The sequence below is a fragment of the Mugil cephalus genome, chromosome 4, assembly GCF_022458985.1.
Source record: "Mugil cephalus isolate CIBA_MC_2020 chromosome 4, CIBA_Mcephalus_1.1, whole genome shotgun sequence".
NCBI classification, from domain to species: domain Eukaryota; kingdom Metazoa; phylum Chordata; class Actinopteri; order Mugiliformes; family Mugilidae; genus Mugil; species Mugil cephalus.
Genome location: NC_061773.1, coordinates 540,341 through 566,561, shown reverse-complemented (window position 1 = coordinate 566,561; position 26,221 = coordinate 540,341). Strand labels below are relative to the sequence as shown.

The 26,221-nt window shown below is 39.8% G+C and overlaps 1 protein-coding gene across 2 annotated transcripts in view; it reads right to left on the bottom strand.

The window, feature by feature from the left end:
• The window catches only part of plxnb1b (plexin b1b), a 143,469-nt gene that overhangs the window by 91,305 nt on the left and 25,943 nt on the right, over nt 1–26,221 (bottom strand). For both annotated transcript variants that reach the window (XM_047582956.1, XM_047582957.1), the window contains exon 2: nt 18,112–18,181. The gene's annotated coding sequence lies outside the window, so the exon portion shown is untranslated. The remainder of the gene's footprint in view (nt 1–18,111; nt 18,182–26,221) is intronic.

Sequence of the window (26,221 nt, the reverse complement as noted above, 5' to 3'; positions counted from 1 at the left end):
TTTTTCATATTCATCTGCTCCCTTGGAAAATATCCCCTCAATCAGAACTGTCCGGGGTGAAACTCTAGAGCTGGTCACCAGCTATAAGTACCTGGGATTCATTATTGATGATGAACTGTCATTCAAATTGCATCTTAAAAATTTGATCTCAAAATTAAGGGTAAAGCTAGGTTTCTTTTACAGAAGCAAATCATGTTTTTCCCTCAGGGCTCGGAAGTTTCTGGTGTCAGCCACTTTCTTGTCTGTACTTGACTATGGCGATGTTGTGTATATGTCAGCTTCAACCAGCTGCCTTTAGTCTTTAACTCTTGTTCATCACTGTGCCCTGAGGTTCATCACTGGTTTTAGCCGCCTTGCCCACCACTGTGAACTCTATGCAAAAGCTGGCATGCCTTCCCTCAATGTAAAACACTATATAAACTGTGTGACCCTAGTCTATAAGATTCTTCTTGGCTTGGTTCCCACATATTTATGCACTTTTCTCAAGAGAACTGGAAGCCGTTATGCCCTAAGATCAAATGACATTCTGCATTTTTCTGTTCCTCGTGTTCGGACATAAACGGGTAAAAAAGCATTTTAGTTTCTCTGCCCCTCTGCTTGGAATTCCCTCCAATATGAACTAAAAATATCAGAACTTGTTTCATTGGAAGCATTCCGCTCTACTTCAAGAAGCCGTCAAGGTAAATCTTTTGAACAGTGCATATGTTCTTAATTTGTTACTGTATCTATAACTGCTGCACTTTATACTGCCTATTTACTCGCACTTTAGTATTTTAATATTGTAATGTTTTTGTGTTCGATGGATTTTCTATCTGGTTAAATAAAGGTTATCATAATGGTTATTTTTCAAACTAAACTAATTTCGTTAGAAAAATGTTGCTTTTGATATGTTACTTAATCTTGGATGCCGGTAAATGAGTATGTAATGTCTCAGCATCAATACCTTCAGATTTCTGTAGGATACCAGAAAAGGTTTGATATTGGTATAATAGTGGTAGGCTTTAGACTAGATTTTATTGACCATGTGGCTACATGCTAGTGGCTTCAGACAATGGACTTGTCTCTATACTTGTCCTGCTAGATCTCAGTGCTGCATTTGACACTATTGATCACAGTATTCTACTACAGAGACTTGAAAGTGTGATCAAGATTACAGGAACTGCACTAGACTGGTTGGAATCATATCTGTCAGACAGATTCCAGTTTGTCCATGTAAACAACAACTCTTCTACATATACCAAGGTAAGCTATGGAGTTCCTGAGGGTTCTGTGCTAGGGCCAATATTATTCACATTATACATGCTTCCCTTAGGCAATATTATTAGAAAGCACAGCATAAACTTCCATTGCTACGCAGATGATACCCAGCTATATTTATCCATGAAACCAGATGAAACTAATCCACTGGTTAAACTCCAAGCATGCCTTAGAGACATAAAGGCTTGGATGACCTGTAATTTTCTCCTTTTAAACTCAGACAAAACCGAAGTTATTGTATTTGGCTCTAAACATGTCAGAGATTCATTATCTAATCACCTGCTTTTGTTGGATAGCATTACCTTGGCCTCCAGTACTACTGTGAAAAACCTTGGTGTTATATTTGAGCAGGATATGTCCTTTAATTCTCACATAAAGCAGGTGACCAGGACTGCTTTCTTCCACCTTCGTAATATCATCAAAATTAGGAACATCCTTTCTCAGAGTGATGCGGAAAAACTAGTTCATTTGTGTCTTCCAGGCTGGATTATTGTAACTCGTTACTGTCTGGTTGTCCAAGTAGCTCTTTCAAAAGCCTCCAATTGATTCAAAACGCTGCAGCAAGAGCACTGACAGGAATTAGCAAGAGAGGTCATATAACTCCAGTATTAGTTTCTCTTCATTGGCTCCCTTTAAAATCTAGAATTTAATTTAAAATCATCCTCCTTACATACAAGGCCCTGAAGGCCTAGCTCCATCATATATGAAAGACCTCATAGTACCATACTGTCCCAACAGATCACTACGATCTCTAAGTGCAGGTCTACTTGTGGTTCCTAGAGTTTCTAAAAGTAGAATGGGAGGTAGAGCCTTCAGCTATCAGGCTCCTCTCCTATTGAACCAGCTCCCAGTTTGGGTTCGGGAGGCAGACACAGTCTCTACATTTAAGGTCAGGCTTAAGACTTTCCTTTTCGAAAAAACTTATAGCTAGGGCTGGACTTAACCATCCCTTAGTTATGCTGCTATAGGCCTAGGCTGCAGGGGGACAATGCACTGAGGACATGTCCTCTCCTCTTTCTTCCCTGGCTCCTGTCCTCTAATATCTTATCATTTTATTTTCTATCTCTTATAATTTACTAACCACTGTGTCTTACCCTCTCCCCTTCGCTCCCCTCACCCTCCATCATCTTGTGAGGGTCTCTGGTCTGGAGTGCTGAATATCTGATCTGTGGAGTTCTAAGCAACATCTGCTGCTGTGGCCTCATCAACCAGCCCAGTCTTCATGGTCTGGAGTGCCGTGTATCAGACCTGTGGAGCTCCATAAACTGCATCTGCCCCAGTCATCATGGCCTCCTCCAGTTGTCCACTCCTACCTAGATGAACAATTCACCAACCTGCCCATGATTCCTGTTATACTCACAAACTGTCACAGATAATCAGCTATGTGTTATATTACTAGACCCTATATGTTTCCTTCAACTTGATGTATGTATCTATGACAGAAGTTTGTTTATCTTGTTTCTCCTGCTCTTCTTTTCTCTCTATCTTCTCTTTTTCTACCCGGCTGGCCTTCGGCAGATGGGTCCCTCCATATGAGCTGGGTTCTGCTCAAGGTTTCTTCCTGTTAAAAGGGAGTTTTTCCTTGCCACCGTCGCCCTCAGGCTTGCTCTGGAGGTTGCAGGCTGGTTTTTGTGAAGCGCCTTGAGACGATTTGTATTGTTATTGGCGCTATATAAATAAAACTGAATTGAATTGAATTGAATTCTTATTAATGCTAACTTGTTGCTACTTTAGCCAAGGCTTGGCTACTTTTTTTCCCCTTTCCTTTCCTGGTATCCTACAGAAATCTGAAGGTATTGATGCTGAGACATTGCATACTCACTTACACAGTGATCAAAAAGGGAGAAAGCTTCAATGTTGCTGGACATATTATCAGCTAGCCAGAGCTGAGCTGGAATTCTGGTCTAGTCCATCACCCACTTGGTAGGACCAGGATGTAGTTGCATGTCCCTGAGTATTTGCACATATGCATATGGCTGTGAGCCTCTGAGTGCAGTCACATCTCTCTCTGCTCTCCATTGACTGTAATACAAAGACTTTCTGAGAGAAGCAGTAGAACTTAACATGCCAACTTACTTTTATGTACAGCTAAGCTACGGTAACAAAGTAATTTCCTTCATGGATCATTAAAGTCTGTCTAAGTCTAATCAGCCTGGCGATATGTGGATGCGGCCAGATCCAGATGGGAAAGGAAACACTTCAGTGGCCTATGCAGGAGAAGACATGGCCACAGATGACGCAAATCCTGACTGCTTTAATTATTCCCGTGGACACAGAATGGACACTACCCAATAAAGGGGACACAATAAGTTGGGTGAGCGCTGTCCCACTGCATTGATGTCATGCTGTAGGCTGGTTGACCACGCACTGCAACAACATCCGCTGAGGTTAAAAGTCTAAATTCAGCAATTTGTAAACTCAGAGAATACTGCTTCTTTCATACAGTAAATCATGCCAGAATAATCAGAGATGCTCACACCAAACCCAAAGGGCTGCCAGGAGGACATCTGAACATCCATAGTTTCATCCTCAAAAGTGATCAAACCAAACATCTTCTTAAGCAGTCTAATTTACATTACCCGTGTTTCCTGAGACCTGGCTACATAGTAACTCTCCTCCACCTGCGTTCAATATTCCTGGATACAATGCATTTAGAAAGGATAGATCTGAACATAGGTATGAAGAAATAATGTTTTACCTCAAAGATACAATACAATGTAAACAGATTCAATTGCCTTGTGAAAATGAGCTTGAATGCATTGGTTTGAATATAATATGTCTCTTCAAATGTCTATCACCCTTATTGGAATACATCAACCACAATCTGCCAGATCCATCTTCTTTGAGCAAATTAAATCTATGCTAAAGGATGTAATTTTGAAAAGGAAGTCATAATAATGGGTGAGTTCAACATCAACTGGGGGAGCAAATCCAATAGGAAGCCCCTAAAATGGGTTGTTTGCTTTTGACTTAGCTTGGTTAATAAACCGGAAAGGGTTACTAAATTATACAGCATGGTCACCGGTCTCTCTGATCACAATCTGCTGCTCATAGTCCAGAAACTCACCAGACACCTTGTTAATTCTGCCATAATCAGAAAGTCACACTGTCTCAGAATACCCAGGTGTAACATCACGGATTTTGAGGATGAGGAGGGTGACAGCCAGGCATGATCTCCACTATTCAGTCCATACAAGCTTGATTTCATAAAGTTTCAAAAACAAAACAAAGACAAAAAGCATCTCTTCCATTGAAGGGCATCTGGGAGATCATGAAAGAAAGGGATGGTGCCCTTAAATCAACCCTCAGGTTGATAGACTGTTGATAGTCATAGTCTGCATGTGAAAAAAACAAACAAACAAAAAAAACAGTCTGCATGTTTTTCTCGACAGAGTATCCTGTGTATGTATCTGTATGTACGTGAATGAACAGCTTCAACTATGAATACCATGGGATCATACTAGATTCAACACTCGCATACAAAAAACGACTGACATGTGTAGTGGCAAAGGTCAAACTCTGGAGAATTTCAAATACATACGCAATAACTTCACGACTGAAGATGCCAAACTGCACTTTCATGCAATGATCTTCCCTCATATCACTTACTACCTAACCACCTGGTCACACACTCACAACACAATCCTGAATCCCTTACAGTCAGTCTATAAACAGGCTATCAAGGAGCTAAACACTACCATATCTACAACATCTTGCATCCAGCTATTTGACCTATACATTTGTGAATGGCCTTGCACTTCCTCCATTGAGCATTTTCATAAAACAAATTATCACCAATGAAAGAATAACCAGAGCAACAGTTCATTGGGATGTAGTGGTCCCTGGCAGGAGAAGCAAGTTTAGCAAGTGTAGGAGAACATTTTATTTCTCCCCTGACCCACCAGAAGGGGTCACTTCATCGGACAGTCCATAATGAAAAGGACTGTTGTTGTTTCCTTTGCAGACTTCTGAGACCATAAACCAAAGCCATAAAACGAACTTTTAAGCACATTCCCGTATCAACAAACAAGGATTTAAAACTTTTCTCCCATTTACATGTAATCCACCAATAGGCAGATAAGAACGACCAGACTCCTTAGCGCCTGGACCACCAGTGGCAGATAAAGATCGTAAATAAATTAAGAACTGCAAGATCTATCTCTGACTAGAACTACAAACTATTAAATGTACACTTGTAACCAACATTACGATGTTTAATCTATACTCAGCTCATGATTTGTGTCAAAAAACAATTCTGTTTTTGATAAATTTGATAAAGTAAGCCCTTGAGTATTTTAAACATAAGTCTCTATCATGGAGCCATGCTGCCACCCAGAGGCTAGCTAAGGAAATGTCTTTGGAATGCAATTCTACTGAGTAATACTGTTATAGCATTTTAATACATCTATATTCTACAAACCAAGTTTGGTTAGCATAGCCCGAATATAATATAATATAATATAATATAATATAATATAATATAATATAATATAATATACCTTTCCTTCTTCTTGATGTAAGTTAGTGTTGCTTACTGTTATCAATTACTTAAAATGTATTAGGATATTGAGGAAAGTCGTAGAAATGATGAATGTTTCTGATAACGTGTTTTAATGTCGACATGATGCTTCATTGAAAGTGTTTGATTTCATGTCTCTCTCTCATCCTACTTCGGAATTTAACATTGTGAGAAGTACAATCGTTATTCTTAATACTCTTGAGACGAAAGCATTCATGTGTAAATCATCCCAAAAGGCGTAAAGACCAGTTTCGTAACAAAGAGGCACACCCTGGGGAGTTGATAATCAGAGGCTGATCAGCCTCAGCTCACATTCTCTTCTCTCTCGCAGCTCAGTTCTTGCTCACTTGCTTTTTAGAGGCCACTTCTCTCTCGGCCCAGTTCTCTTCGCAGTTTGTTTTTGTCTTTGTGATGCTTTTTACTTTTAACTTGACAGTTATGTTGCCCGCCAGTTGGCGTGTTAAGTTTTATTTTTGAATTATTCTCGCCACATTTAACCCACGACTATTTCAAAGTACAAGCTGAATTTTATTTTAACTGTCAAGACAGTCGCTAATTAATAATATTTTTGGTAGAGATTTTCGACTGGCCACCAAGTATTTTTCAATTCTATCACTGACAACCAATTGTCAACACTCGCCATCAGACTCTGCTACATGGCAACTTCACAATTATCACTTTGCCTACATAATGCTGAGAAAAACTCCACTGTAACTGACGTTAAGGTCCAGACCTGGATGACTGTCCATCAATCTGCTCTCAATGCTTCAGTACCGGTGGTTGCCCCGACAATACCGCTGTGGAAGATCAAGCTCACTAGGGCAGCATTTGTTCTACTAATACTAATAATTAATACTGATCCAATATTAATTGATTAATTCTTATAGGATACAGTGTACAGTCTCTGACAAAAGTCTTGTCACTTAACCATTTCGTAGAAACAACAGCTTATAACATGACTTTTATTTAATCCATTGGTTTTAGAAATCTGGTCTTCAGCCTCTTGATAATTAACGCTTTGGTCTCAGGGTGAATCCTCGGCATGTTGTCAGAGGTCAAGTTGCAGTTGATGTGAAGGTCTGGTGTGCTGGGGTTCTTTTTATACACACCCACTAATTGATTAATCAATTATTGATCACAGGTGAGGCTGTAATCTAGGATTGGGTGCATCATATGACAAGGCAACAAGACTTTTGTCTTGCCAAAATCTGACCTTTCTGTGTTCATTAAATGATGAATCTTTCTTCAGTGAAGCAAATTTATTTTAGTATATTAAACATAATTTGGGAGGGCTTTAGCTTTCATATGAGCTATTTCTAAAACCAATGGATTAATTAAAAGTCAAGTTATAAGCTGTTGTTTCTACAAAATGGATAAATGACAAGACTTTTGTCAGGGACTGTATGCCTGTGAGTGTTGTACCCTTTCGACGAGTGCAGTTGTTTAATAACTTGTTTCCCCTACATGAGTCATCCAACTCCATCTCAGCTTCTGTGACCTGGAATACTCTTCCATCACACATAACACAGAGCACCACATACAGGTCCTTCACAGATAACCTGTTGAGTGTTTGGCGTGCCCTAATTCTTGTCCGTCATATAGTCTACTTCTGTTTTTTAATGCACTCTATTTGATGTTTCAGGTTGCCTTTTTACATCTTGCCAGGGACAGCAGATGAAAACTAGCCTCTTGGCTAATTCCTTAATTGCATTAAGCTTCTGCATTAAGTTGACGCAGAGGCTACAGCATTAATGCAGACAGCTATGTAGAGCCTAGCTCTGTACCTGAAGTGCATCTCCCCAGAAATGTAACTATACGCCACAGCAATGCAGACTGCAAGAACTGTGATTGGTCTGCTTGATAGTAGCGTGTTTCCACTTTAGTAGTTCTGACTGCTTGTCCATCTCCGCAATTTACAAAGTGACTAATTTCGATCAATAAAGAATCGGTAAGGTTGACTAAGGAGCTTTGAAGATACAGACCTTTGTATGACTTGTGTTTGGGAAAATTTCGGTGAAAATTTCAGTTGTTGAAAGTGAAGCAGGAAGTGGAAAGTGAAGCAGGAAATAGAAATAAAAAATTAACCCAGCTGTAAAAAAAGACAGCGTTGACTAGCTGTTGTTATTGTTGCTGTTACAGAGCGAGTCAGTCTGACGACTGACAAGTATAAATGCCTTGCACTGGGGCAGGCTGTATGCATAAAGCCTGCATGCATATGGCATCTAGGTCCTGCAGTAGTCTAACAACAACAGACCTCCACCCACTGAACATGGCCACACCCTGACTTTGTTGATCTAAAGCAAACACATCTTTGTTTGCTTTTGTCTCCAGTCTCCACTCTGTTTTTATGTCACAGCCCTCGACATTCACAGTGCTCATACCCCAGCAGGGCTTGTCTACCAGCAATTTTATAATGCAGGATATGATCCATCATCTACTTAATCCGTTCTAATAACTTTGACTCTTCTGTTTCATTGTGGTTAGGAAGTGGCAACACTGCCACCATACCCAAAGTTTTTTTTTTTTTAAGTTAATGTCAGAGAACAACAACTGGATGTCAAAGATGGTTTTGAAATCAAATCTTGATTTATGTTGGGTCATTGGGTCAGACTAAAGTGAGCTTTAGTATGATTTTACACACAAATAAAATTCTCTATAGTGAAGCAGACGAGTATATACCAAGTAAGGAGAGCAGAGAGTAAGTCTCAAATGTGCAAATTAAGAGTTCTGGTTTCTCACTGTAGCATTGTGTTGATCTGGTTCTATCCCACACCGCAAAGAATAACAGTGTTTACTGCTCCTTTGTCTATAACCCTCAAGGCGGCAGAAAATATTTGGATCGCCTGTTTTTCTAAGTGCCACAACAACAACCCTCCTGTACTTTATCTTACCCCTTATGTGTGCTGGTGGCAATGCAGGAGTTACAGGAGTCTATTTCCACAGCTTCTGCTCCCCGCTTATTAGCACAATGGTCTGACAGCAGTCTAAATACCAGTCATTAGTTTTCCCTCCTCGCTGGCCAGTTTAGAGAGAGCCAGACTATTAAGCAGCAGCTCAGTGTGTAACCATGTCAAATGCCGCATAAATGTTGCACATGTAGTTAGAAATTAAACACAGCAAATTCGCAGAGACTCATATTTTTAGTCTATATTCAACAGTAAATCTGCAATGAAACACATTTTCAACAGCAGTTTGGATTTTTATTTGGCTGTACAACCAGCTGATGAGGATTCAAAGTAGGTCTGGGCGATATGGACCAAAACTCATTAGATTTAATGATTTCGATGTACGATATATATCAAAAAATTTTTTGGAAAGTGAGCTAAATATTCAGTCAAAGTAAAAGCCAAATATGATATACTAGTATTACTGAAACTGGCTACACAAATGAACAGTTGCAAAACCATAAATACAATAAATAAGTAGGTTTCTTCAGCTGGTTATTATGCTTAGCTGTTCAAATAACAATAATATAAAAATAACATGTATTGTATAACAGGAGCAGCTTTTTTGAACTTCTAAACCTCCATGTAAATAAAAGTATCTTAGAAATATAGCCCATTTTTAACAAATCATCAGCTATGCGAAAAAAAAACATTACAACTTGTCATTTTTAGGGCAGACACCACTAAAATTAAGCTTGCAGTGTGCTTTGTGTAGTGGTGTAGTATTGTGAGCTTTTTGTGGTCGTGCAGTTGGGGCTGTTGCAGCATGCAATTTCACACATTCTTCATACTGTAGTGTCACTCAATACATGCACAGCTATGCTCAAACTATGCTCAAAATTCGACTTTCTGAATGCGGTCCTTGTTCCTGTTTACATGCAACGGAGGAAATCGAATAATTGACAGGAACATGTCCTCCTCCTCCACACTAGCTGGTGATATGTGTCCTTTCAGTAGCTTTATACAGCCCCCTTTCCGTTTTACCTATTACATTATATAATATACTGTATATAATATATATAACTTGAGTCGTTCATGTAGCAGACCGGCATTTCAAACAACAAAATGAATAATAGTACAGCTTTTTTTTTTAATGCTGCTTATGGTACAGATAAGATGCGTGCTATCCCTCAAATGGTTCTTTTACTGGCTCCATTTACCTTCTTCTTCTGCGACCATTTTTTTGGATATTTTTGTTCCGGGGTCAGATGCCAGCCCAACATTTGTGGAGCATGCGCACATGCGTTGTCTAGTTTAACTCTGATTAAGGCATATACATGCTGGTGAAAATCGATTTCCAATCTCATTATCTGAGTGTCTTAGTCAGATAAGGAGAACTCTGATATTAGTCAGACTAACATGTAAATAATTAGTTTTCTTCACGTGCATGTAAACGTACTGTTTCATCTCCATGTGCCAAAATTTTCTGGAAAAAATCTCCATTGTAAAAACAAATGCCTCTATTAAGGCTATTTTTTCCCCTATATTCAGTTGACCTGACTGCCAATGAGATCATGTACAGCAGGATTGAGCTTTGCCCACTGATTTCAAATCAGACTCTTTCTCGGCTTAGCTAACCAGCTTTTCTCTGTCCAAAGCTTAATTAGTCAGCGGAAAAGAGAAAAGGAAAACAGAGAAGGATGGGGACCCAATTTATCAACTGCCTCCACTCTCATCCCCACCACATCCCCTCAGAGACCACAGACGGTGACGACGTGTTAAGTGTGTGTAGTGAGGAGTGTGTGTGTGTGTGTGTGTGTGTGTGTGTGTGTGTGTGTGTGTGAATGAGTGAGTGAGTGAGTGAGTGAGTGAGTGAGAGAGAGAGAGAGAGAGAGAGAGAGAGATATGCCTCCTCCATGTGGACCACTATAACATATTCATCAGCCTCACGTGTTTAACTGTACCTCTGTGTATCATCTGGCCTCCGTCCCTAATCTGCCCATTGTCTCTTCCAATCTATTATTTCTCTCATCTCACTCTATCACACTGGCCAAATCTCATAAACCACCACAGTGATTTCATCACATTCCTTCTTTGTCTCTCTCTCCATCTAATTTAGCTCTCCCATCCCTCAGCTTCTTGGGCTCTTTCTCAGTCAACATTAATTTAGTTTGTCCAAGATGGATGGGTAGAGGGAGGGAGAGGGAGGGAGAACATAGGCAAACGAAAGGTTAGTTAAATGAGAGAAAGGGCAAGGGCATGTGATACGGTGGATTATGGGACTAAAAAAGACAGGTCGTTCTGAGGTGGTTGGTTGAAGAAGAGGAGATAGATCAAACTCTTACTGCACCCTATCATTTAGGCTTCCTATTTATATAGTATATATTGATACATATACTTGTATATTTTTTGCTTTTACGATTGCATTTTATTTATTTCAGTATTGCTTTTGTATCATTATTTTCATTATTATTTTCATTATTTTAGCATTTTTATATCATTTGAACAAATTTTAATTTGTAAGTTATGTATTTATTTTTTAAATAGTTTAAATAGAGTGTTTTTTATTTCCTTAAAGTACTAAAGTCTACATAATCCTAGTACATAGTACTAGTCTAAATAACTAAACAAAGAAGCAACTAAACAAAACCAAACAACCAACTCTCAGTAGAGCAGCAAATTCCCTCATTTTAATACATTTGAATAAACAAAATGCAGACGTCCAGTTGAGAATACCTAATTGGCAAAACTGTAAATCGTGGAGTTGTCTTTCTTAAGCATTTTACGGTTGTTGTTTTTTTACAGGGGTTTTGGCAAATTTCAATGCTCCAAATGACATTGGTGCTTAAAATTTGGGGGTTTATTATAGAAGGCAGCAACAAATGATTTAAGTGCTTTTTAATCCAAACCCCTTTTTAAGCCTTTTCCCAAAACCACACCCCATATGCAAAGGAAACCCACTTTTCTTTTATTCACATTTTCACAGACCCTTCCCTCTTCTTCTGATTCCAACATCAGAAGCACCACCTGGTAAAACCCACTGAACTGTGAATGGGTTTAATATCCTTGATGTGTAGAGAATATTATGGCCGCATCAGAAAGGTAGACATGAAACAGAGAATGAATGTCATAGAAATGGTCAGGCAGTTATTAATATTCTACACACTGCTCATTTCATCCAGGAAAACCAAGATGAATGTAGGAGACAGAACATTTGAAGGAAAAATTTACTGCTCCTGAATTTACTCCTTACTCATCATGTGAAGTTCATAGTTTGTGTGACTCAAAAATGAAAAATATGGTCTTAAAGAAGTAGAGGATAAGTCAACTAAATGACATGATTTGATTATACTGTTCTGCTTGCTGCTGGTGTTTCAGCTGCCTCAGTCCAGGAAAGTCACCTTGTCTCATTCAGTGTGTGGAAGATAAACAGGGTGATTGTGCTTGGCATTACGTCACTTATTTGATTAATGTTTGGATGTAATGTCAAGCACAAAGGGTTAAAGCAAGAAAAAAGTTCTTAATAATTCTGAAGAATACTTTAAAAATAAATAAAATCAGAGAGCATTTACAGAGACTGCCTGACTGTGAAAATGTGCTGAATGGTGAGTAAACGGCTGTAGATGTTTGAAAGGGGCTTAACAGATGTACGCCTTTGTCTTAAGATGCTGATTGACAGTCCCACAAGAAATGGATTTATGATTGGCTGCCTCATTCTGGGGTGATCCCGTCCGTGTTGCATACACATTAGGCACACGGAAAGCAATAATGGATGCACTCATAACTTATGTCGTCATTAGCAAGACTCATATCACCTGTAAGTTCAAGTCGCTTTTGGCCTCAGCAGTCGCCCTTAATGGCAGTGCCTGGGTTTGCAGTACAACTTCAAACAAAAATGGTAACAACAGATTAAGCATGTAAAGCTGACACACCCTGTCATGACGGGGGACTTTAGCTTTTAATTCTTAATGTAACATCATTGATATTCAAATGCTGCATACTACTACTACTAATATTAATCCTTATTTCTATAGCACTTTTCAAATCAGTATTACATAAAAATCAGAAAAAAATAAAATAAAATAAATAAAAAAAAAAGTTAGTAAAAACAAAATACAAAAATTCATTAAGTTTTAAGCAGCAATGTAAAAGAGATCAGGTGACCTGAATCCCTCATGCTGACCATTCCACAGCCGTGAGGTCCTGACTGCGAATACCCTATCACCTTTAGATTACAGTTGGACTTCTAGAACAGACAGTATCACCTTTGCCCGACGATCTCAATGTATGTGCCAGCCTTTATGACCCGTAAAGGCTGATGAAGACATCAATTGCTTCAAAAACATACTGGGAGCCAGTGGAGATCCGCAAGAACTGCAGGAATGGTTCTGGATAAAAGTCTGGCAGCTGAATTGTCTGATTGATCTGTTTGATGTTTACATGAACAGTGCACAAGAAGAAAAACTCTGATATCTAACACTACATGTAATAGGGCATATCCACAATATCTCAAAATTGGGCTGCACAATTGATCACATTTTAATTGTGATCATGATTTTGACAGCCATGATTAAATGAGTCTGTTTACATTTAAAATGGGGGCTCTGCTGCATATCTAATCAAGCGGTTTCTCAACCAGTAGTCAGCCAACCACCAGGGGGTGAATGCATGGTTAAGGCTTCATTAAGCTCCCTAAATTTCAAAGTGATTCAGATTCAGATTCGTTATTGTCCTCAGGGAGCAAAATTTGCTTTACAGTACCATACTGACATGATAGCATCAGGAGTGCATGATAATTATTAAGCTACAGTACCCTTGAAAAAAATGACATCTATCATTTATTAAATCCCGTTTAGACTTTGACTGTTAAATCTATATACTGATATCCATCACCACACATTATGACCACTGACAGTGACCATTCTCTGATGACTCACAAGTGTTTTGGGGGGCACAAGGGAGGGAGACGTACACAATATTAGGAAGGTGGTCATAAGGTTATGCCTGATTGGTGTATGCTCAGTAGAACATGTAGTTCTGCAGTATTTTGTAATTAAGATAGCTTGAATCACTTTTAAGACTTTCTTGCATTCATTCATTATCTCTAAATGCTTGTCCTCTAGAGGATTGCGGGCAGGCTGCATGTTGCCAGTAGCTCCGTGAAGAATAACCTGTTTAGGTTATTCAGAGTGTGTTAATGGTTGCATTTTTGTCTGACTTGTTGTTTTTCTATGCCCTCAACCAGTCAAATGATTTTTGGTGTCTTTTTGTCTTTTTGTGTTTTTATTTATTTTTTTCTGATGTTTTATTTTTTGGCTGTGTTGTTGGTTGTGGAGTTCGGCAGAGCGGCCATTGTTTTCCATTGGTGTGTTCCTGTTAGCGCTGTCCGTGTCCCCTGAGCTGGGGATGCCAGACTGGAGTTGGAGAAGCAGAGAAGGAGGTTCAGGTCAGTGGTGCCGTCTGTCCTCAAGGGGAACGTGAGGTGTTTGGTGGCGGAATGGATGGACTGTGTGCGCTTGATGGGAACCAGAGGGAGGGAGGTAGGTAACTTTATTCATCCCCAAAGGGAAATTAGGTTGTCATAGCAGTCCGGTATTTGAATACAATAAAATACAATAGAATAAAATACTGAGGTAGAAAAATAAAAGCAAAGGTAAAAACACAGAATAGGACAAGGACACTTAGAAAACACATAGGTGTTTACATAGGTGGATAAGGTGCAGTGGCAGGATGAGGGCAGTAGTCCTGATGATATGATGATAGTGTTATTATAACTAAACAGTATGTAATAGTAGTATAGTATATAATATAATATATAAGAAGAAGAAGAAGAATATATAATAATACCAGTATAATAACAGTATATAATAGTAATAATAACAATAATAATATACACATGTGTCATATGTGCAAGGTGAGCATACGTACATAACTACAATACGTAATATGTAAACATGTATTAAAGCATATATATATATATATATGATATAATATGATATATCGTATAGGTATAATATATGCATATAAGTACTAAGACTATGTAAGATATACTTGAAGTGCAAAGGTGACAGGTAGTAAAGGGTCACAGGTAGATTCAGTGCAGTTCTGTGATGGTGGCTCTGACAGAGGAGTTGTAAAGTCTTATTGCGGTTGGGAGGAACAATGTCCTGTATCGTTCCTTAGAGCAGCGAGGTTGAATGAGTCTGTTGCTGAAGCTGCTCTTTAGCTTTTCCAGTGTATTGTAGAGGGGGTGAGAGGGATTGTCCATGATTGCCAGCAGCTTTGCCAGCAGCTTTGCCAGCAGCTTTGCCAGCATCTTGTCCTCCACTACCTCCTCCAGGGTGACCAGCTTAGAGTCAACAACAGACTCTGAGAAGAGCTTTGGAGACCTGGTTCATAGGACCACAGTATGTCTGTGGCTGGCTCCAGACTCTATGAGTGGACACACTCTGTTGGCGTTTACGTCCTTCCCTCGGTGAACAAGACAAGGAAACACCATTGTCATGAAACACCATACAACAACATGATCCATGCCGCTGTCGCTATGCAACTGACCAAACAACCACATCGGACGCTGTTTTTTCACAATGATAATTCTGTAAATTTTTTGATTATACTTTTTATTTTTATTTTACTTTAACCTAATCTCATTTTATTTTATCTTTCTTGTGTTTACTTCTATATGTAACAAACCTGGTGACAAAGTAATTTCTCTCATGGATCATTAGCTGTCATTAGAACTCAATTCATTAATTGCTGATATATGTATTACAATGGTTTTATTTCTGGCATCTTCTATAAATATGTACTCAACATAACTCCTTCATTATCGGGATGAAAGATCATTAATTTATCACAAACTTTTCCTCTATGCCAGTGAGTTGAAAAGATAATTTCAGTCCTTGAAAAATGTGGAAAAAGTACGTAATGTCTAAGTGTAAGAGGGTGTTATTTGTTTTCCTCTCTCTAAAAATAAGTGCTGTTTCCCCACTACCTTTTCCACCTAAAACATCACACCATCATCATCAAGGCCATGGACATGATTCATTTCTTTACTATTCATTAATTAAATATGTTCTGAGCACTCTGCAGAGCCTGTGGTTTAAGTACAACACTCTGGTTCACTCTACAGGAGAATGGGACACATACGAATCCCTGCTCTTTCTTCATTAGCTGGCCGCAACGCACAGACACAGTGCTCTCTAAATATACCTTATTTGCTTTCACTTGACCTTGTGTAACAACACACAACAATCAACCTGAAAAAAAAAAACATGATTGTATACACGTGCACAGCACAGGTTAAAGGTTAAAGTTAAACATACTGTGTATAGTTATATAAAAGAGCACCAGTTAAGCCAATTGAAGTTCATTGAACTTGTTTTGGTCAAAAGCAGTCTGTGGACACCAGTTAGTTTCTCTGGGTGTGCTTTGAGTTATTGTGATTGCATTTAAGAGATCCATCACATGCCACATTTTGAGGTGGTCTGGATTGCATGTGTCCACATTCCTTTGGTAGTGTGAATGCAATACGTCCTGCATCGCATTAAAGACTTCCTATACTCAAGAGGGGTGCTCCTGCGTCAGTGGAGTTTAACTCATTCAGAAAAAAGCACATGACCACTATTATAGGTGAAAAGGAAAAATCAACGTAAGTATTGTCTGTTCATTAGTAACAAGAGTGGCGATCCATCAAAGCACAGCGATTTGGCAGCTGTGGCAGCTTTTTTTCCAGAAAGTGCAACTTCCCAGTGTTCAGCCACACATTGAATTTTGTCCATGGCTGAGTTACGGTAGTTCAAACAAGGCAAGCTTTTTTTGTGTGCAGACAGATATTCAGATCTTAAAGGGTTAATACGTCAGAAGCATCATCAGTGGCGCATGAGAATGGCACTAACCCCATTTAAGCCAAGATTCAAACTGCTGGCAGGACAGTTACATGCCCATTTCTCTCATTAGGAAAGGAAGCTGGAAAGGGAAGAAAGGAGTCGCTCAAAGCTCTGAACTTTTCGTTTATTCAGTAAATTCTGCCCTGTTATATTTTACTTGAAAAGTAGTAAATACAACAAATAAGGCAATAATTTGTTTTTTTCATGTGCATGTAAACACACTGACTGTTGCATGTTCTAATATTTGTGGTGCAAGATTCAAAATAAATGTTTTTGAACTGCCAAACATGTCTACCTTTTTATTTTAGTAAAGTTTATTTTCCAAGTATTTTTTTGTACGATTATATAAGAATTATATTGACACCTTTTAAGTGTTATGGGGTAACACTTGTGTAGTTAAGAAATAGTCCTCTGAGAGAGTTAATTGCTAACACTACATAAAAGTGTTACGAAAAAAACTAACACTGGTTGGTGTTAGGCTGTTAGGTTAAACTTAACTACAAGAAGAGTCAAATTTACACTAACTTAGTGTAAAGGTACCAACACTCAAAGTGTTAAATTAACACTCTGAGGTGTGGACCCATATAGACAGTTGATTGATTAGCTGGTGTCTTCTTGTTGGTTGCTAGTTGGTAGTTAACTGCCAGCCGGCTGGTTGTTTTTTCAGTCGGACTGGGCGTCTAAATGTGTTTTGTCTCATATCATGGCAGAGGGGATGTTGGTTGGCATGAAGTCGCACATCCCATCACTTCTTACCCACTGCTGTTGGCTAGGCTAAGCTGGTGTCTTCTTGTTGGCTGCCTGTGGTAGCTGGCTTCTAGCCTGCTGCTTTCTCAGTGGACTGGGCTTGTAAATGTGTTTTGCCTCGAATCTTGGCACAAGGGATTGTAACAACTCATCCTGTATAATAATAATTGAAAATCCTCCCAAAAAAGAACATGTGTGAGCTAAAGGACAACTGACGTGTCACAAGCCTCTCACACCATAATGGCCACAGCTGAATGATGGGCTTTGGGTTAAGTGCCCAAACTGCTGACAGTGAGATGCAATCCAGTGCATTCTACTTATTTGAAACAGCTGGCTGGATCACACACACAGGCGTTTATGTAGTTTATGTAACCAAGGCCAGATCAAGGAAAAAAAACACAATAATCTTAGGTGAAGGCAAAAACATTAGGAACACAAGGGAGGAGGTCTGACCAAGGGAAGGGAAATATGAAAACAGATGTTTGCGTGGCATAGGCTTCTGGTTTGCTGTGGGAAGGAGTAACTGGGATCAGCCATTGACACTTTAAATAGCTGCTAAGTTTGGTGGGATGTGTCTGGGGTGGGGTGGGGGGAAGTGGATTTGACACTGCAGAAGGAGGAAACTCAATTCCCATGGGTTATTGTGTAATTCAGATGAATTGAAGGAATATATTGAAATGGTTTATGTGATAGCTCTCTAGACACATACCTACTTTGGTGTACAATAAGAATAGGATTGTACAGAAGATTGTAAGAAAATAAGAATGTAACTTAGTCTGGTGTAATATTTGTTTGATAACTGTGAGTTTCCTACCTGTGGAAGCTCAGTGTGTTTTCCTGTAATTTTCAATCCTTTCATGGTTCCCATGAGATTTAATCCAGGCCTGGAGAAAGACAAGCAGTTAGAAAATCCAAAGTGTGACATAAAGTGTAACCCAGACTATGTGAACGTAATGAGGCGTGGTGGATAGGGTGGGGGGTGGGGGTAAATTATCGTACACAATATGCCGCCAAAAATAATCCACATGATAAGGTTTTGCCATCTGCCGATACACATGATACTTGTTTTGGATGTCCTGTCCCCAGGTAAAGCTAGCCCTGAAAATATCCCTGATTTTAGAGTATTATGCATGGGAAAAAAAATGCTAGATACGGAGTACAGTTATTACAGTAACTGGTCACGCTGTAACTTTTTTTTTTAAACTGATACCGATAACCAATAACTTTCTCCCTCAAACATTTCTATGTTCTGGATATCAGTCAGCTACAACCAAAATTAGGACAGAGTTGATGAGTTGTTTTCCGACACGAGGGAGTAATACATTTTTTCAGTCAGAAGGTTGTTTTTCCGATTATACTGACGCCACTTGAACCAGCATCCACTGCAGGCCGTGCAGGTCTCATGTAGGAGAAGGAGCAATTAAAATGACAACTCACACCGCAGTGCTGACAAAAATATTATGTTATTGGGCCGATAAGTCATGATATCGGACTTATCAGAATGATGTCATACTTTCCTGATATCGGGCAGATAATTATCGTGCACCCCCAAACATTACAGACATAGCAATTTAAATATTATCAGATCAATAAATATGTCAAAATTTCTTAATGTCATCTTGATAACATTAATTGTTTTTTGTTTTTTTAACTTCCGCTGTAAACGTCCCCGGATTTCATTCCAGAAATCTGGTCACCTTACTGTAAAAATATTTTAAAAACTCTTAATGCCGATGCATTCCGTATGAGAAGCAAAGCCGGCGATGGAAAGATAGAACTGTAGGGATTTTATTTTGCCTGGTGGAAAACATGTTGCTGTTTTCACATTTCAGACTTGTTTGATTAGTCACTACAGTTTTCTCCACAACTTCCTACCTAAACCTTTACTTAAGCATCTTATTTGACCATAATACTGCTTTCACATCACAAATCAGACCCGGGTCGACTTGCCTTTGGTGTGCTTTCACATCACCAGAAATCCCGGGTCGGACCTCCCGCTGTGAGAGCTGTGTGCCTGTTTTTCCTCCCTCATATGGCATAGCGTACATTGCAGGTAAACAATAGGCAGCATGGTGTATTTTCTTAACGCTTTCAGTTTGTTGATAACCTGAAGAATGGACCAGTCAAACCCCCATTCTTTCAAAAGGCTGCTGATATTAAAATAAATCACAGTGCCTGATATCTGCCATCTCCTCTTCTCCTCGGATGCAGAGTGCTGTCATGATCGTTAAAAAAGTGTGAGATAACGCCATACAAACTGTATATAAACACAGTCGCACATGCATTCCCAGATCGGTGCAATTTCTCGAGCATGACATAGGACTAATTAGGGGCTACAGGGCAACGCCCAAGCCCCTATTGTTATCCCGCGTGTTTCTTCTTCTTATTAGGGGCTACGGGGCAATGCCAGAGCCCCTATTGTTATCCCGCGTGTTTCTTCTTATTTTTTTTTCGTTTCCTCGCCATTTTCGTCCCTTAACTCGTCCTACAGCCCAAAGAGCTCAAAAGAGAATGTAAGCACGCCACACACATGCACACACATAGGTAACTTTTTGTCATTAGAGCTACACACATACACATACACACACGCAAACACACAAGTAACTTTATGTTATTACAGTTACAGATACACTCAGGTAGAGTAGTAGGATGTACAAACATCCCCACACACAGGCTAACTGTGCTAACCATATGCTAACTGTGCTAACCATATGCTAACTGTGCGACATGTGGGTCAAGTGTGCAACATGTGGGTTGACTGAACTAAATGTAGGCTAACTATGCTAACCGTAAGCTAACTGTGCTAACCATAAGCTGATTGTGCTAAATGTAGGCAAAGTGTGCTAACTCCCATGTTGACAGAGACGGTACCCCCGGCATTGGCTTCTGTAGCCCCTTCAAAATTTCACAGAGAGAATTTTCTAGTTCACCTATGCACTTCCATTAACAATTGTGTGAAAACACATTTGATTTGCTTGATTGAAAAAAATTAACAAAAATCTCTGCCTTTCAGAGATCAGTCTTTATGGGTGTAGACCAAAACTCTAGTTTTGAGCCAGAGCTTCTACAAAGTCTGACAGGCTGTCAAGTGACAAAATCAGAACAAACAGGCAGATACATGAATGTCAGAGTGAAAAACCCGGGTTGAAGCAGCATTCCTGGTCACATCGAAGTCATGTTGATAAATCCCCTGTCGGCAACCCAGGTCGGTTGTCAACCCTTTCACATCAAGTGAAAAAGACTCGACGTGAAAGGGACTTAAGTCGTGTAGTAGAGTATCATCATAGAGCTCTCAAGACAGAATGTAGTATCAGATTGAGTCAAATCTTTTTATTGTGATTTTTATTGTTATCACCAGAGTGGCAAAATTTATTGTGATAAATACATATACACATCTAATACAACAGGAAGAAGAAGGCTTGTGGTTTTTGCTCTAACATTTGTTGATGTCAATGATGGAGATGTAAGAACTTGAGCATAGAATAGAATTTACACACATAGTGAAACTAGGTGCATTAAAACTTTAAGGACAGCTTGCTGGTGATTTTTATGGCAAATGCCCCCACCAGTGACTTTTATTCACCCCTGCCAAAACCAGTCATGCATAAGATCAACTCACAAGTGACCAACTTGATACGTATATTCAGAACTAGAATTAGCATATGCCTCCAGACCCGATCTCAGCTTCTCTGTATGTACATAAGCCCCGATATCATCTGGGGCGCAGTAGATTATTTATACAACTATCTCTAATGGATCTTTACCACTGTTCCAAAACAGATAACAGCTCTGTTTTGTGTGTGAGCGTAATGACTTTGGCTTCACACGTTATTGATTAATCTCCATCTTGACATTAGTCAGACCTGTACAAAACTCAGATTATAACTCCAACCCTGGCGGTTTCTGTACTGTGCAGGTGCCATACCACACTGTCCCAGTGAGACACAGCTCTCATTGTAGCCCTGTAAAGGTTTATGAGTGGAGAGTCCAGTCCGCTTTCTGAGAAAGAAAAGCCATTGTTGAGCCTTCTTCACCAGGTGTTTACAGTCCATGATAGGTCAGAGGAAATGTGGATTCCCAGGAACTTTATGCTGTACACACGCTCCACCTCTTCCCCATCTATGCAAAGAGGAGCGTATTCAGTCTTCCTGGACTTCCTGTAATCCACTATGACCTCATTGGTCTTGATGATGTTCAGCAGCAGGTTATTCTTTGAACACCTCTGCATAAGATTGTAGTGGATCTCATCATTGTTATATGAGACCCACAAATGAGGCGTTGTCTGCAAACTGGCCAAACAGTCGTGGGTGAAGAGGGCCAGGCTGAGCGCACAACCTTGTGGTGTGCCAGTGCTGAGGATCAGTGAGGCAGATGTGGACTTCCCTATCCTCACCACCTGGGGCGTGTTGGTGAGGAAGTCACTGATCCTGGAGCAGAGCGATGATGATAATCCAAGGTTGTGGAGCTTCAGGGCCAGCATGTCTGGGAGAACAGTGTTAAAGGCTGAACTGAAGCCCACAAATAGCATCCTAACATAGGTGTTAGGATTCTGCAGGTGAACCAGGGCTGTGTGAAGTGCTAGCGAGACAGCATCCTCCGTAGAATGGGTCTCCCTGTAGGCAAACGGCAGGCTGTCCAGGCCAGCAGGGATGGTGTCCTTGATCTGCTTTATCCTCTTGAAGCACTTCATGATGACTGTGGTCACAGCAAAAGGACAGTAATCGTTGAGGCAGGTAATGGTTGTTCTTCTAGGCACAGGCACAATGACTGAGGTACAGGTTGAAGGTGTCTAGAAAAACTTTTGCCAGTTGGTCAGCACAGATTTCAGGATCCAGCCTCACACCATATATGCAACTTAGACCACCTCCAGATGTGGTCAGAGATCAGATCTCTCAAATGCAATCTCAATGGACCTTTCCATTGAGATCACTCCCAGCAGTCCTCTCAAATATATCCACTGCTGCAAGTACACCCTTGACCCTTGAAAAAGATTGGTAAACACAGTAGAAACATAATGTTCTCTTTTTCCACTGGCTTTGTAATTTTTGCTGTTCACTGGACCCGAAATATTTCCAAAACTCAGAACACATCAAAAAGACCAGCTCATCACGGGAGGAAATGACCCAGTGTGCAGACAGTGCCATTTGGCCATGACTGCTCCACACACACACACACACACACACACACACACAGTGTCTAAATACAACACTTGCCCTGCCCTCTCTCTAGCTCACTGGTACAGAGCTGATGCCAGGCCGCTGCATTCCAACATCTGATCATTTTGCAAAGTGTCATTGTTTCCAAAGTGCAGAAATATTATTAGGAGTGTTCTGCAGCAGAGTAAACACTGGAATAAATCATTTGACTTTGTGGTGAATTAGTGACATACTAGTTCTTCTCTCTAAATCATTCAAAAAAAAGAATAAAACTCATCATCATAATCTGGCAAAAATACAAGTGTCTCTCTCTTCTCTGTTTCTGGCCATCGGCAGATGGGTTCCTCCATATCAGCGGCTGTGGCCCCGGAGTGTGCCATATGCTGAAGTGTCCTTGAGCAATACACTGAACCCCCAGGTGTGTGAATGTGTATGTGCTTGTGTGAGCGAATGGGTGGATGTGTCTCTGACTGTAAAAGCGCTTTGAGTACCTTTGAGTAGGTAGAAAAGTGCTATATAAAGTCAAGACCATTTACCATATGAGCTGGGTTCTGCTCAAGGTTTCTTCCTATTAAAAGGGAGTTTTTCCTTGCCACCGTCACCTTCATGCTTGCTCTGGAGGTCTTGAGACAATTTATCATTTTTCCATTACTTGTGTGAGCCATGATTTATTTATTGATTGTTTAAAGCAACATACAGAACAGCAAAACCTACGACATTTCATAACAGCAACATCAATGGCGGGTTGTGACAGTGCTGCATCAGATATTGACCCTTGTTCAGTGGCAAGGACAATATATATGGTTACTTTGGGGACATCATCGTGTTCATATTCAAGCGTCCACATGGATGAAAAAGAAAAAAAGAAAAAAACACAGCCTCCGTATTTGTCATTTTCACCCTGGGACCTGGATTCAAAAGGGTGCAGTTTGAGTCACTGATCTGACAGATCTTGATCTGTCATGATGGTCGGCAGAAATGTGCAAAATTTATTCTCTTGTGAACATGGCCTAAAACTGTGGTTGTGTGAGATGTAGATGTTTTAGCAGTCAATTTTCCATTGGCGTCCATCTTAAATCAGCTGTAATATCTTTTGAAATGTCATGCAAAGCAGAGCAAGTTTTAACTGCAAGCATGTTGTCTGAAGTTCCAACGATGTATGATAATTAACTGCATAACTAACTGCAGCAAGAGGACCAAGGAGCAATTAATGAGGATACTTCCACCACCACTGCACCAAACTCATGAAGTAGTGCTCTATCACAGGCAACAAAATCAGCCCCAGGACAAAACATTATGACTTTTGTGATATAAAACATTATTCATCAGTGAAGGAACTATCACTACACCTGTTGTATAAATCCATCAACAGGCCAATCTTAATCTGTAGGATTAAAAATTTTTTTAAAAAAAAAGCTGAGATGAGATGAGACTTAGCTCTTCAAAGTCATCATACTTCATGCCTGTGTCATTTATGACCCATTAAATGTGTAAACACTCATGTTTATGGACCTTTATGAAGTTTGTGCTTACACAAAACAGGTGTGTGATGAAAGAGCAGATCCAACCACTAAGCCGCACAAACTGTTTTTACTCTCATCTTCTACCACGGTTTATCCTCACTAGGGCCAGCTGTCATCGGGCGAGAGGGTACACTCTGGACAGGTCACCAGTCTATCACAGGGCCAACACAGAGACAAACAACAAATTCACACTCACACCTATGTAATACAGACTCACGAATACAGAATCACCAATCAACCGATTGAGCATGTGGGAGGAAACTGGAATACCTGAAGAAAACCTTTCATGCAAGCAAATTTGAAGCTTTTGAAATGTTGCACACTGTGAAGGGGGCTTTATTTGTCAGCAATGTTTTGGTCTACTCCCATAAGATCAGTCTTCCTGTTGGTCTCTCCGAGACTGATCTCTGAGGGTCAGAGATTTTTGTCCATTTTTTTTTTCAATCAAACAAATCGGGGAACGCATGTGCAACTGTGTTTACATACAACTTGTACAGCAATTTGTCACACTTTTATCGACCATGGTGCACTAACGAGCTTGTGAGATCCATGAGCTGCTCTGCATCTGAGAAGAAAAGGAGATTCAGCGGCAGATGTTTGAATATCATCAGCCTTTTGAGAGAGTGGGGGTTTGACCGGTCCATTCCTCTGGTCATCAACAAACTGAAAGCGTTAATAAAATAAATAAAATAAATACCTCCTGATAAACATCAGGATGCGCAGGAGCGGCATGGGACACACCATGCTGTACATTGTTTATCTCACAGCGTTCCAGTGCACTTAAATGTGTAATGATGACCTTGTCCCAGTTTACATGCAGAGCAAGAAAATCGAATAACTGTTCTCCTCTTCCACACTAGGTGGCAATACGTGTCTTTTCAGCAGGTTAATACCACGTTAATACGGCCCTATTTTGTGATATAATAAAAAAAGAAGTCGTTCATGCAGCGGACCGGCGTTTCAAATAACAACCAGATGGATATTACTTCATTTTTTAATCTCGTACGTAATGTTCGCGCTACTTCTGGTGCAGGTAAGATCCGCGCTACCCCTCAGACAGTTCTTCTAGCGGATCCGTCAACCTGCTATTTTCCATGTGAAAGCGGTACAAAAGAATCCACTTATACATATCAACAGTACATAATATCAGTTCAATGTAGACCTCCATGAAAAAGGAGTCCAGTTTCACCGCTTCAATCTAAAAACACTATTGTTCATTTCTTGAAATCCCATACCTGTAATCTGCTTCCTGATCAAACATAATCCACTTAAGGATTGCTTTCATGTTCATTCATTGTTCATGATTTTGGTTTGAGTACAGTGATTCAATGAAACAGACTTGAAGAAGATCACTGAAAGACTTGGAAAAACAGAGCAATAAATAAACCGAGTACTATGTGTGAAATCACACTTTAACTTTAATGAGATCCGAGATCTAAATGAGGTCACTGCCTTCTGATTGCCTTCTGCTATGCAGGGCATTGTGTCACGGGGTTGTTAAAGCAATCGGTTTTATTATATAATCAATATAATAATACAAAACAGTACAAATGGAGCAAAGTGCACAGAAAACTGCACAAAATCCTTACAATGCACTCATGAAAAAGCATTACAGAGATTCAATTTCACAATTAATCGTGGTAATAAGCGTTACAATTAATTGATCATAACGTTTCCTGAATACCATCACAAAATAGTATTCCGGAACCATAGTTAAGGGCAACTCAAACGTAACGAAAACAGAGTTACGCAACACCCACGCAGCATTTCCAGCAGCAGGTCGCCATTCCTAAATCCTAGTTGCTGCTCCTTCAGATGTCTCGAGTACTCGCGACTACTTAGGTAAACAACAGGTAACTATCTTGCTCAGCTACTCTTTGGGGTTCTTAATCTACCACTTTGTAAACTTCCTCAAGTGTCTCTATCCACTGAATGGCGCTCGGCTTATCAATGAAGAACGTTATTGTGGCCCAGAAGTTTAACATCACATGTCCATTTCTGTTTTTTATCTCCTCTTTTGAGTGCTAACGTTCTAACTGCACGCTGGTCTGTTGACAATATCACATGATGGTGGTGACTGACGCTGCACGTTAAATTATCCAACGCTTCATCGAGTGGTTTTCTTTTTGCTCAGGTGTATGTGTGTATAAATACAAATTTTGGATCATATAATTAGTTATATAATTATATTTTGGCATCAAAAGACAGAAATAAAGGAAATGTTGAGACATTTAAGGAGTGTTCA